Here is a 14,547-nt window from a genome sequence, read left to right as displayed (position 1 = left end):
CTAAGAATAACAATTCCAACTTTCTCTTTATTGTTTAATGTAATCAAGTCCCATGTTGTTCTAAGAAAAATGCAGTATTTAATGTTTGATTGTAAACAATTTATGACAGATGTTTGACAGACCTGCTCTTTAGCAAAAAGCTGTACAAACGTATCACATAGCACAAACTAGTGTTGTAGAACTACTGTGTGTAAACTGTGAATAGCTGTATCTTTTTTGTAGTACTTGCCCTAAAAAAAAAGATTATTGTATGATCATATATGCTTTTTGCAATAAGGAAATATCTGAACACCAAGCAAATCTATCTCTATATAAAAAAAATATATATGTAATATATACATATTCAAAAATATATACAGAGCCTGTTTAAAAGAGTACAGTATTATTTAGTAAATTGCAACCTGTTCTATGGACCAAATGTAAAATATTTATAAATTAAGATGCATTTTAAATGTCTATAAATGGTGTCATAATTAAAGCACGATTGTTATGTAAGTTTCCAAGAGTTTAGAGGAAAAAGAATAAAGGTTATATTATACATTAAATTCAGAATTACGCAGTCTTTCCTTGGACAAAAACCAACGTGTGTTGTTCTTTGTGAAGCAAGTGCTAAATGTTACATATATGTGTATATGTGTGTATATATGTAAAATGGCCTTTAAATATCGAAATGCTGTATCACACTTGTGTGGAATTAATCCATACCACTATTTCTATAGTTCGGTTGGGATGTGCAGCTGCTCTTCAGGAAGCTGAAGAGGTGACAGCTGATGGCCCCAGGCTGAAGCCCATGGGCTGCTGAAACAGGGGCCTGTACTAAACAAACATGATACGTTTTACCAAAAAAAATCATGGTTCTCTGTATCAGCTGCCATTGAAGTAAGAGATTACGAACAAGTTGCGCAGCCGCCTGCGCTACAGCTGCGTCTGTGCTGCTGAGGAGCTGCCTGTGCTCTGAATTCAGTTATCTAACTACAAAAATGGAGCAGGACATCATGCTGGGAAAGAGTCTAAGCAATTTAGAGAACATGATTGGAATTGAAAACGCTCCTGATAGAAGCGTCTAAAATCATAGACTTCAAATTCCTCATGCCGACCTCAGAAAGGAGCACTCAGACCTACCCGCAGCCGGCGAGGGCAGATCTGAGCTGCCGCTGCGGCTCTGAACGGGCTGGGGAGGGAGGGAAGATCGCAGATTGTTCTGGAAATGGGTGCAGGAGAAACTTTGATGCTTCTCAAATACAGAGGAAAAATGAAACCATCTTTTACTGGCTAGTTGGTGGGTGTTATGGACTGTTCATGGCCTGCTGCTTTCACTATGTATTGTAAGAGAAAGGGCGAGTGTTGCACTGGAGGGGGCGGCCGTGCTGGCGAGTGCTGAGCGGCAGCGCGAGGGGCAAAGGATGGCAGAAGAAAAGGAAGCTAGTTGAAGGATATTGCGTTAGTGCTGTGATATTTCATGTTCTCCCGGAGGAATTTTCTCTTGCTGTGCTGCAGAAATCCCGACAGCAATTCAACAAGAAAAATGCAAATAAGGTCACTTCTTCCCTCCAGGACTGCAGGATGCCTGGAGAGAAATCCATGTCCTTGCTCGTCAGGAGTATTAGTTCAGCTACATGTGCTTTTATTCTAAAATAACACTATATTGCTTTGGGGTTTTGTTTTGTTTTTCCTTTTTGATTGTTTTAAGCCTGACTATTTCTGTTTTGTTTGCTCAGGCCACAATAGCATTACAATTAACCACTGAAATCACTCAGCTCGCACTGTTGGTGGGTTCTGTGCACTCAAGCGCAGCCACCTTGGCCCAGACACACGCAGAGGCAGCAGCTCCTCCTGCCGACACCTCCGTACTCACCAGCACATGGCAGCTGCCACCGGACCCACCTGGGAGCAGCAGAAGCGGGTGGCACTGAAACACTTGGACATGCACGTCTTGGTCCCTTTCGCTTCAGGAAAGATTCCCACGGAAGAGGAAACCGAAGGCCATTGTACGACCACCTACAGACACAGACAGACAGACGGAGTGAGGGGAGCAGCACCACCGGAGCCTCATGTCCCACGAACCGAACTGATGGAGCTGAGATGGAGCTGCAGCAGCTGCCAAACAGCCGTAGCTGCTGCTCTCAGCTCAGTGTTTGTGAGTCTACCAAACCACCACAAACGCACCAGTTTCACTGCAAGAAGAAAGGATTTATATTCTAAAGGTGGCTTTTACAGTTTGGTTTTTGAGTTGTTGGTTGGTTGGTTGGTTGGTGTGTTTTGTTGTGGGTTATTTTTTCCTTTCCACTTCTTTCCCAGCTTCTCACACTGCTCAGAATCATCATCTGGTTAAAAACCAAACCAAACCAAATCACCACCACCAAAACCAAACACTGTCCCTCCCCTACCCCGAAAAAAAAAAAACAACACCCCACAAACAGAAGACACCAACCCCCAAAAAAACCTCTTACATGCTACAGATAGATATATATGGCCAGTTATTCCTCATGTCCAGAGAGGGCCCTGAAGGAACAGTGGCAACTTCTGCAGTACCTTCCGATCATCAGCCTTGTCCTCACCGTTTCTTCCTCCCCTCTCCGGGCCCTGCGGTGTCCGTGCAGCAGCTGTGACAGTGGCAGGTGTCACTCGCATCTTCTCCAGGCAAAGCAGCCCCTCAGCACCCGCACGGAGAGACACTGATGACGAGGAAGATGAATGGCGGTGAAGATCTTCATGACAAGTGGCGCTGACGGAACAGAAAGATGTTTAGAATAGAACAGATAAGAATGGGGTGGGAGGGAGGGGTTTACCTACATGCTATTTTGCTTGCTTTTTCCAGTCTAATTATGCCCTACTGAAATTAAAAAAACCCATATATATATATGTATTAGAGCACTAAGGGGAATTATTAAACAAGGTAAACTGAAAGATAGTATTAGTTAGTCCCTCCACAAAGCTCAGTCTTCTTGTGCAGCTGATACAAGTATTGCTGCATCTCATTCCTGCCTCTATATGTTGAGGCCAGTCAGTTATTTTTCCACTCTTTCCTGCCGACAATTTCTGGACAAAGAGCAATTTTCCTCTATTTTCACAGCAATCCAATTGATTTTTAGGGCTACAGAGCTGGACTGTTGCATTTTGTTCTGTTCTTCCACCCAAACAGGTAAATCACTAAGTGAGGCAGCCCCGCAGCTCCAGAGCTCGCTGTGCAACGGGAGGTCACAGCAGAGGGACCTGGAAATCCCCCGGTGCCGACCCCCATGCCCGTGGATCCATATGGTCACACACACACTTTACAAGGGCATTCACTCAAGACTTTTGCCCTCTATTTTAAAATGTACAAGTTGGTGCGGGAGAATGTCCTTACACTATTTTGCACCCTAACATTATTTTTACCCCGGGTTTGCAAATGGTCTCACATTAAAATTAGCAGCAAATATTCAGTTATTATTTTTGAATGTCCAAGAGGCTGAAGTAATCTGGTGAGTTGTGAGTCATAAGTACATGATGGCGCTAAATGTGTCCAGCACCGCCTCGGAGAAGGATGGGATGGATCAACCATTGTCACATGGGCAAAAATTAATGTGTTTTGCCAGCAACGGTGCTTCATTCCTATTGGAACAGCTGCCTTACATGTCACTTGGGATAAGTAGCTGAGAGGTGTTTATAAACATTTTAAAGTAACAGTGAGAACAAAATAGCCAAATTGCACACGTTAAATTTGTGTTTGGAGTCTACTCTACACATTATTAAACTGGACACCCACTTAGCACTGGAAGGGGAATGAATATGAATAGAACAAATCACTGCCTTATTACATTACATCAATGCAATTTCTGTTCATTATCATTATTCTAAAGCAACCTGGGGACGTCTAAACAAGTTGAACATAAAAACGCCCAAGTGGCCACTTTTAGCCTGCAAAAAGGTTTTGCACATCCCTGCCACCACCTGATGCAAACCCACGGCTGCTGTCACAGCCCAGCCCTGCCTGTCCGTGAGTAGCCGTCCCCGCACACCATCAATCGACATCAACCGCGGCTGACGCAGCCGGGACGGTGACCCCAGGACGGTGACCCCTGCCCAGCGCCCGGTGCCGCGGCAGAGACGGGTTGTGCCGCAGGTTCCGCTGTCGCCAGGGCGGATTCCCGGGAACCAGCTGCAATTCCTGCTGCTGCGGCTCCAACAGCGTCCCACAGGGCTGCCCTGGAGCTTCTGTCCCAACACAGTTCCTGAAGCAGGAAGCCACTAAATATTTGCTGGTATATATAAAGCCACTTGGTATCGCAGGAATGGAAGCAGCTACCCTGGAATGACTGAGGAGCGTTTTGATGAAGATCTCCTATGAGTAAAACAATAAATCTCTCTCTGAATATAAGCCAGAGTGTCAGGTCGTGTTAGGGAATTATTTCTAGGTCATTTCAGTTCACTGCTCTGCACTGCAAATGTTTCACTGAATGAATGACCAAAATAATTAATCAAAACACTGGAGAGAAACACCAACTTGCACTGTAGGCAACTAACTTTGCCCTAAAAGTGCCAGAGATCAGCGGTTTTTAACCTGCTCTTTACCCGCTGTCACACAGCAGCAACACACGACCTTTCCTGCTGATCCTTGCCTAGAGTTAGTCTTGGTCTAGGGGGGATAAGGCTGACCTTTCCCAGCCTGCTCGCTCCGGCTGTTGGCAAGCTGTATCGTGACAGAACTTGCCTGTCAGGATCTGCTTCAAAATTGCAAAATTAGTCTCGGATTTTGGTTAAAACCCACTCTACCTCAGTCGTCCCGCACTACTGTTGTTATGGTTGGACCTAGTGATCCCGAGGGTCTTTTTCCAGCTGAAATGATTCTATGATTCTACTCAGGGTAAAGGAATCCCTCCCTTCTATGGCACTTGCCACTGAGGACTCTGACCTTCCAACAACTGACCCAAGGACCGATCAGGTCCAGTGTCCCATCTGAAATAAGAAAGACCAAGTTGGGAACCAATCAGAGAGGAAAGATTTGTTCTTGCACAGCTGACTCCTCACAGTTACAGCTTATTTGCGGGCAAGGCCTGAGATTCATCCACACACAGATGGGTGAACTGGTGCCCATCAGGGAATTACTCCATCACCTATGGTGAATTGTTTCATTTCCATTTTTAACTTATAGAATAACCATCTGACATGTGGCTTTAACATTAAATATTACATTACACTGTGGGCACGCTAAAGTTAGATTGCCAGTAATTAAGCCGTGCCAACAACATGCACTGGGTTTTATTTCTTCCAGTGTCCCCATCAGGACACAAAACAAAAAGCATAGATTGGAATGTCTGCAATTAAATGATAAAATGCAAGCTTATAAGCAGACAATAAAAAACCCCAAGTCTAGAGAACATTAAGGTGCCACTCTACTGGGTTTTGCTGTTGGAGAACTGTAACTGTATTCAGTTCTGTCATTTAATGTTATTCAACTGTCAACACGAAACACTGTGTGTGTTGCTTTTAAGTTTCTCACTTTCACAAAAAGCTTCCACAAATATACACAAAAAGGTTTTCTTCCTAGTCCTACATACGATTTATTACTTAATATTCAATATTTTATTACATGCTATGCTTTTGGTTCATCCTTTTCCTAAGTCACAGTTTTCTCCCAGAGTTTCTGGTGTCTTGTTTTGTATTTTGACATTGTGCTTTATGTTATGAAACCAAATTCTCCAAGATTATTAAACCAGGGCTAGTGGATGGGGGTTATTTTCATTTACTGCTGGCTTTTCAGGAAACATTCAACTTAGAGGTAAATTATTGCTATAGCAACAGCCTCATTGGCAGCGTGCGTTGACATAAATCAACAGAACGCTATTGCACCATCATCCCGCTGTGTCAAGATGTGATTTCTTTGCAAAGACCCCTTTGGCCCCAAGAGCGCACATGCACGTGGGCTGCCCCGTCCAGCCTTCTCCTCTCTCTGTTTTAGCATGCTTAGTAGCATCCTTTCTGCAAGACCCACCTTTTCTCTGTAAGCCCGCGTGCTGCCGGCTGCAGATGCCTTTGGCGAACTGACCCGAGCTCCCCGCGCTGCTCGGCTGCCGGGGTCAGCACAGGGAGGCCAGAGGAGCAGGAGGATGGAGGAGGAGGAGGGGGGGAGCGCAACCACAGCCCACGGTACATTAACCAGGAAAGTTTGGAAATGTAAAACTCATTGGGCTGTCAGAACAATGTTCCTCCAGCGCTCTGCACGGACCAGCATTTTGTCAGTGTAAGTACAAATGACAAAACGGGCTAAGTCTTCAAACAAGCCACGTGCATTTTTTTAGGGACTGATGTAAGTAAAGGGAGATAAAAGAGGAGGAAAACTCATTTTCCTTAAAATCACTAATAAATACATATGCTGGGAAGGTCTCTGACCCACAGCCTGTAGCTTGTATCTAAGGGCCGGCTTGTCCCTCCTGTGAGGTGAGATTCACCGTCTCAGATCCACAGGACAGTGTTCACCAGTCAAACCAGCCTCGTTTGGTGTTTGTGGCAGACGCTGCCCTCGCGGGCCCGGGCAACATTCTCACGAATTTTAACCTGTGCGGTTGGATTAGAGCTCAATTAGTCATATGTATTTTAACTTTGCAATCATTTCTCGTTACTAAGGCAGTTGTCTCTATCTCCTCAGTGCAGTTTATCATTATTTCTTACTATTACTGGAGCAGCCCAAAGGGCCTCAGTTCAGCCACAATCTCATTATTTTGAACACTGCAGGCACACAAAGCCAAGCGGAATACCTTTTGCATTACCTTCCCTTTCAAGACAGAGCAAAAGGTTAATTCACCGATCTCTATTTATCTATTTGTTGTTGCTATGATTAACAAACCCAAGCCCAAGGTGCAGCAGTGGCCAGCGGATTCCCATGGCCCCGCACATCCTGGGCCATGGGAGGAAAGGTTAAGGTGACATTTAATTTCACAACATCTTGCCCAAGAAAACTCATCTTAAAAATGAAACCCTCACTTAAAACAGTCAGTGTAGGCCAGTGATTAAATCCACGATCACCTGCTTCTCTAGGTTTGACTCCAGAACAACATTCCCCTAGTTGCAGACATCGCAAGGAAAGCAGAGCTGGGAATCAACCCCCTGCCCGCACCTCCTGGAAAACCACATCCTACCTGGAAAGGACAAGAAGACCCAAAACACAAGAGGTGCGCAGCATCTATCACCAGATTCAGCTTCCATGTCTGCTTTTCAGAGGAAACTTCCCCATCTTCTTCTTCTCCCTTCAAACTGTCACTTCCAGACAATCTTGCGATTCGCAGACAAGAAATCATCTTCACACACATCCTCCGAGAAATCCTGTAAAATCCACAGGATTCATGGTAACGGTGGGTGGTAAACACTCAGCACTAGGGCACAGCTCCCACCTCAGGGTAACGTGTCCTTCCAGGGCAGCTCTGAAGCACACCTGTGACAACTCAACCTCAATCAGCTCCTTTCCCTTCCCACCGTCACTCTGAAAGGAGCACCAGTTCTTTGTGCAGAAGCAGCTGTTTACACATGAGGCTGCCTGGCAGACTTTATCAAAGAGCCACCTACATCTGGCCTCTAAATTCAGCAATCAGTAGTGACTTTACAGTGACTCTACATTTTACAAACAACACACACTCAAAAACTGCTTTAGGAAGAGCAACAGGAATTCTTCTAGAGGAAACAGCAGGTGTAGCATGTCTGTTTGAATAATGTTGATGTCCTCCAGCAAAGATGATTTACAGGTGGTCTTACTGATTAGATAACAGCTCAAATACTTGTCTCAACACCAAAGCCTAGTGTAACCACTCTATTCATTCTCTCTTCAAAAAACACAACATGAAGAGGTTTGATAGCAGCAGAAGATATCTTAATTTTTAAGACAGATAATACTTTGTTTATGGGGAAGCTGAGAAACAGAAGCAAAGAAAGAATCCATACCAGAAGTTGTCAAGAAAGCTAAATAAATAAATAAATAGCATGTTGTTCTCCCATCAAACGGGCAACTAAAACTATTAACAAACGCTAAAAACCTCACTATGACTTCTGGCATGACTTACGCTGTTTCCCATCTGTCACACGCCAGCTATACCTGATTGAGATTATTTTTAACATGTTACATTTACTTTGCTGATGAACATTAAGCACGATTGCCTTGGGACACAAGCTTATGTTCAAAGAAACATTATATGGTTATTAAAAAAGTTAATAGGCTAAAGAAAGCCTTTCTAGAGTTGAAAGATATCAATTTAGGCTCCCTCTTTAGGGTCCAAGATTAATTATTTTTTGAATAGAGTTTGAACCCTTTCTGTCTGTAGCCCATCAGAACTGCATTTATTTATATGTGTATATATATATTTTTAAGAACTGCTTGGCCACGCCTTTCATCACCGAGTGTAGGGAACAAAATTCAGCTGGTATAAACTTCCATACGAAGCTAAGAGTAAAGCCACATGAAATGCAGGACATTAGATTTATACTAGCCAAGATACACGTGTGTGAGATTCTTGAAAGAACAGGCAGTGAAGAAAGGCAGACACCACCTAACAGATCTCCAAACATCAGTTATACTTCCTAACATTTATGAACCCATCTTGTTCGTTATTTGCCTGCATGCCAGAGACCTGGCAAGGCTGAAGATCCCGGTGTCCCCTCCTGTGGCACTGGCCTCCCCGTCACCTGCGCAGAAGGACGCGGAGCAGCGGTGCTGAGGGCAGCGGGAGAAGTGGATCTCCCTGCCTTCCCCGCTGCGGGGCAGGAGCTTTGGCCTGGCCTTTGCCAAGAGAACAAAGAAGTGATCTGTCTTCCTCCTCCCAAGGCCCAGCACATCCCCCTAGGCAGCCTGACGTAAATCATAATTATTTAAGAGCTAAGAATGGCAGTATTTATGATTAAAAATGAAAATTAGCTTGATACAGAAGAATGAGTATTAGATCACTTTGTACTTCTCACTAATTATTACACGATGAACGGGTGATTTGATTTCTAAAGAAGTCAAAACTACAAAGATTTTCTTATGCAAATATTTCCTAACACTTTAGAACGCAATTAGAATGAAAATATTGTGAATAAATTATTGCAGCTGACATACTTTTCATGGTTAAAAAAAACATATTGTCTTTTCTCTTGAAGAACGAGAGTAAAACATGCTTTTGATCCACATGAACTGATTGCAAAGTTGAAAATGGCTTCAGGTACAAAGGAAGCCTCTGACTCCCAAACACGCCAGTGGGACATGGCCTGTGACAAAGCTTTGCTCCCAGTTCCCTGCTTCCACAGCGGGGGTGTGGGGAGAAAAGATTGTACTCTCAGGCAACTGTAGGTTCCAATGTTCCTTCAATACAATCAAACTGTTAGGGCCTTTCTTTTTTTTTTTTTAAAAAAAAAACCAAACAACAAAAAAAGACAACCTGCTAATGCTTTGCAAGGATCTCTACTATGCACATTATGAACCATTCCGACAACAGATCTAGTGATGCTTGACTCCTCCACATCACCTGGCGATGCTCATGGTGAGAGCGGTTTCCATCCTGCTGCACTCTGAACATGGGCTGGGAACAGGAATGGCCCAGTAGTCTGCAGATGTGATGGAGCAGGGGGATTTTCCTCTCCACTTAGAAAGGAGCAGCACTGTGAAACTGTTAATTAAAAAGCGTATTCGCAATTTCAAGTACTGCTTAATAGAGCACGGTGTTGCTCTGGGGATACAGAATATCTTACTGATGTTCAAAGAAAAGAGGCTAAAGGAAAAATGCAGTTACAGATTGGAGGGAAAGAGGCAGGGCTTAGTTCAGAAGTTCGTGGCAACATTTCTCTTGACAATGCTGAAATACGCAATTTTCACCTGCGCTAAACAGAGCTGCTGAGGGGAGAGCAAGGAGCAGCAGTTCAAACGGACCTTCAACCAAAAATCACCCCGTGCAGGGGAAGAGTTCTTTCTCTGCTAAATGAACAGAGCCACTGTGTGGGCAGGTGATGACAGCTAAATACAGACACAGGGGAGTACCAGCTCTTAAAAAAACACTTGAAAAACAAGAAAGCAATGGCGTAGGAGGAAAATCTGTTCAGGGATTCTACTGTCTAGCAATAACACTGAGGAAGAGTTATTCATATAAACAATCTGGTACCTAGAGAACACATGCAAGCAATATTCTCTTACGGGTTTCCTTAGGATGAATTTTGTCTAATTAAAGAAGATTGCTCTGATTTTTTTTTTACCTTGATCCACCTTTCCTCTGAATTTCCAAAGAAACAGCTTTGTTCCCTTTTGGTCTTGGTTCACACCAAAACCAGTGGCATGTGACAGGACAGTGCTCACCCAAATATACAGGTAGGAGCCAAGAGTTTGCTCGAGGTTTCTGGGCTGTTTCCTTGTTGGAATCAACTCATGGATGTTCCAGTTTTGATCACCAATGGTGAGACCACACTGTCTGATGTATCTTGTTCCAGTGTGAACATCCCTAAAACATATGTACAAAGGCAACATGCATACGAGGAATATGAGGAAAGTGTACCTGCAAACTGCCTAGGCACAAAAAGCCTCTTTTAGATCCAATTTAAAAGGAACTTGTGAAAATACACTGGCAGTCTTGCCCATCTAACTTGTTCTCATCTCCAGCAGCAGGAAGAGGGCTTAGGAACTGCATTTTTGGGTTGTCAGCTGTGCTAGATAGAGGCCATAAGCTCCGCACAGGGTTTGCAAGGGCTCAGAGCTGCGCCCCAGCTGCGATGCTGTGGCTGAACTTCTCCTGACCTGCCCCCAGCTTTGTTTTACTTGGTTTAAATGTGACAGCGATTTCTCTAAACAACCAGTTATCTATGGATGATCTGTTTAACTTGTATGCTATAGCCATAGTTTTACAGAGACAGCAGCCTCTGTAAAGACAAGCAATAATTCTATGTAAAATGGGCTTTTTAATGACTGTAACACAACGATGTAATGTAGAGAAACATAGACCTGGTACAGCAGCAGAGACACTGAGAACTGGAGGCACGGGATGAGGCAGGCAAGAACACAGACATGGGGTGGCAGGTGTGGGGCACAAGACACCCCCTAGGCTATCAACAACTCATCAATGGTGAGTTAAAGAAACACAGACTTAGAGATGGACAAAAATTATTTTAAGGGAAACAGAGAACAAAGACATGCCAGTTAAAATATGTGAAAGGCACCATATACAGCAAATTCAGATGTAATGTGGAGCTACAGAGAAAGCAAGCAAACAAGAGTGAAAACATGTCAGCAAACTTATAAAAAATTACCTCAAATGAATCCTAGAATGAAGAAGAAATCATCAAGATCAGTCCCATCTAGACTACTAATGAATCATTAAGATTTCAACTATACTAACCATACATTCTTGGCTTTCTGGACAAGGTTCCTTTGTGGCCATAGACAAGACTGACAGTGCAACAGTTCCACCAGCTCCTTCTCACCACTGCAAAATTGCAAACCAAGGCCAGCACTTCACAGGTATCGACGTCCCCGAGGATCACATTACACTTTGTGACTCCCTGCTCACTTCCCAGGACAGCACGGTCACCACTACATGTCACCGCCTGAGGGACATTGATGAAAAGTTCCTTCCCTCAGAGTGCAGTGAGCAGACAAAGGACCAAGGTATTCTTTTCCATACTCAACCTTCCTAATGAAAAATGAGGCGTGCTTGGATTTATTATTTCAAAATGCATTGCACATTCCAATGGGATTGAAGTTCAGAACAAATTGGGGGGGTTGAGGAGTGGGAATTTAAGGAAAGTAGAGATCTTTTCACACCACAGTCCTCTCCGGATACGAAGTGCATCCATTTCCCACAAAGTACATTTAGCTAGCCCCTGCAACATCATAATTTACTTCATTAATCTTAGAGTCATCTTGTTTTGCGTACCTATCAAGCTAATAACCACATCATATGAGCTTTGCAGCTAGGACAAATTTGAGGTCTTGGAAACCAGCTGGAGTTGAAAGCCAAACACTACAAAAGGTTTCTTAGAGTACATGGCTCCGTCAATTTTGTCCCAGAGTTTAAAAAGAGTCCAAAGGGTGAAGAATTTCCATTTCCTCATAATTTCTCCCAGCCTGCTACAGATAGTTACTATATGCAGTTGCATTCATCCCATGCCCTTGCAGGGAACAGAGAATTGTGATTTGACCACCAGATATTTTCTGGAATTCTAGTCAGTCATGCAATATTTTCCCCCAGTCCTTTCTGCCTTGAATCAAAGATAAGAGGCAGAATTAAAATACCTGCTGAGTAAGGTATTATAATCGGCTGCGGCAGCACACCTAGGCTTCAGAATTTGAGCGATACAAAGGTATATTCCACAATAACATTTTGGTGCCAGCTTTCTCAGATGCACCAGTGATATTGCTTTACAGCTTTCCACAACAAGCGCTTGCCCAGAGCTCAGACAAGATGTAGCTCTAATACACCAAGGAGCAGCCACTCCGATTATCTTGGCTCTATCTGCCTCTCGATCAAAAGCTGTCACATGTTTTTCATCTAAATTAGCTACTCTTTTTTTCCTAGAGGAGCCGCAGTTATTCAGATAGATAATGTTGCTTTGCTCTGTTGCACTGCATTTCATATTCATAAAGCAGAGCAATGTGCGATACAAATATGAAATATAAAAACAATTTTCTGAGACTGGTCAAAACTATCGAGTTGCTTAAGGATCAGCTTTAGATATATAAGCCAGATTTCCCTCTATATGAATAGGTGTTTTGCATGAGCTTCTGAGAGCAAATATGAAACGAGGCCATCACTAAAGTGAAGCAGTGGCAATTAATTTTGCTTACATAAATATTTTCTTTGCTGCTTCTTTAAAGCACCTCCTTCTTCTCATTAAAGCGTGGTCACGAGGACTTGGGATCCCACTTCTCTTCAGAAATTCTTTTTGTTTCTCTTCAAAGACTTTTACTTGCTGGGCTTGACACTGAGAAATTAGAAATAACCAGCTGGCATTGTTCTGGATCTATAAAACTATATTAGTTTAACTCCGTTTGAAAGAAAACTCAGGTTTGAAATTAGCATTCATATACAGGAAAGTACAGACTACTTTGAAAAGTTCATGAACCCTATTAAAATATGAAATTTTTAAACTCCTAACAAAACATGGCACAAGCAAGTATAACTGGGAAGACTAAGGCCCCCTGGTTCATTCTTGCTATGTAACATAGCACAACCTCCTCCATGCTCCAAGCTCCTTTCAGGCAGTTCAGAGATCAGAAGGTCTCCCCTCAGCTCCTGTTCTCCAGCTGAACCCCCCAGGTCCCTCAGCCGCTCCATCGCACTTGTGCTCCAGCCCCTCACCAGCTCCGTTCCCTTCTCTCCACTCGCTCCAGCACCTCAAGGCCTTTCTTGGTGTGAGGAGCCCAAAACTGTCCCCAGGATTTGCGGTTTGGCCTCCCCAGTGCCAGCACAGGGACGGTCACTGCCCTGGGCCTGCTGGCCACACCAGTGCTGGTACCAGTCAGGATGCTGGTGACCTTTTGGCCACCTGGGCACACACTGGCTCATGTTCAGCTGCTGTCACCAACACCCCCAGGTCCTTCTCCGCTGCACTTTCCAGCTGCTCTTCCCCAGCCTGGAGTGTTCATGGGGTTGTTGTGACCCCAGTGCAGGACCCGGCACTTGCCTTTGTTGACCCTCAGACAATGTGGTACATTTAAAACAAGTTCTCCCCATTACAAAGCTCATTACCATTGCAGTCAGTGTAAAGTAGACTGTAATGAATTTCATGGAAAATAATTTTACAGAGCATCATCTGGGACCTGCCCCTCAGGTCCCAGGGCCTCAGTTTGACAGGAGGGTTCCTTTCCTCCCCCCGAGAACAGGTTTCTGCTTCAGCTGCAAATCTTAGGCCCAAAACACTGAACTGTCCGTACCTGCACCACATCATTGCTCCGCAAGTGAGCAGCATGTCCAAGCGATATGCCAGAAAGATGACCCTAAATCATATGTGCTCTGAGTTTCTCTGTGCCCTGAGCACCACTTCTTTGTGCAACAGCCCTGGAATTACACCAATAAGCAGACTGTATGGTATCCAGGGCAGCAAAAGTGCCTGTTGTAAAATAACCTTGTCTTCTGTTCAGTTTGCTACTTTTGCCCAATCTTTTGCAAAATTCAGATATATATATAAAAAAAAAAATCATTCTCACTGTCATTTGCAGTCTTTTCTCATGAAGACATAACTCCACACACTTCACAAAAATTAGGGTTTTCACATTATGAGAATTTGTCTGGATGTTGAAAGGAAAGCAGTTTGGTAATTCAGGAGCACTCCAACATAAGTGAAACCATGGAGTCCAGCATTAAAAAGCACAACTTTCATTTAAACTAAAATGAAATTTCCTAAAAATTTCCTAGAATGCTTAAGGACATGAAGGATACTGCCCATGTAACTGATCTCTACGAGATGATAAATTCCACCTGATCGCAGACCATAGGCAGCCTTCATGTGGCATTTATAAAATCTACTGACTTATGGCTTATGTTCACGCCTTTGGTTTCAAACCAAATGATGCTATTTTCCCTGACAACCCTTTTGTTTTAGGTAAAAACCTTAATATGACAA

This window comes from Nesoenas mayeri (assembly GCF_963082525.1).
Source record: "Nesoenas mayeri genome assembly, chromosome: 10".
NCBI lineage: Eukaryota > Metazoa > Chordata > Aves > Columbiformes > Columbidae > Nesoenas > Nesoenas mayeri.
Note: the sequence above shows the minus strand (reverse complement) of the source record.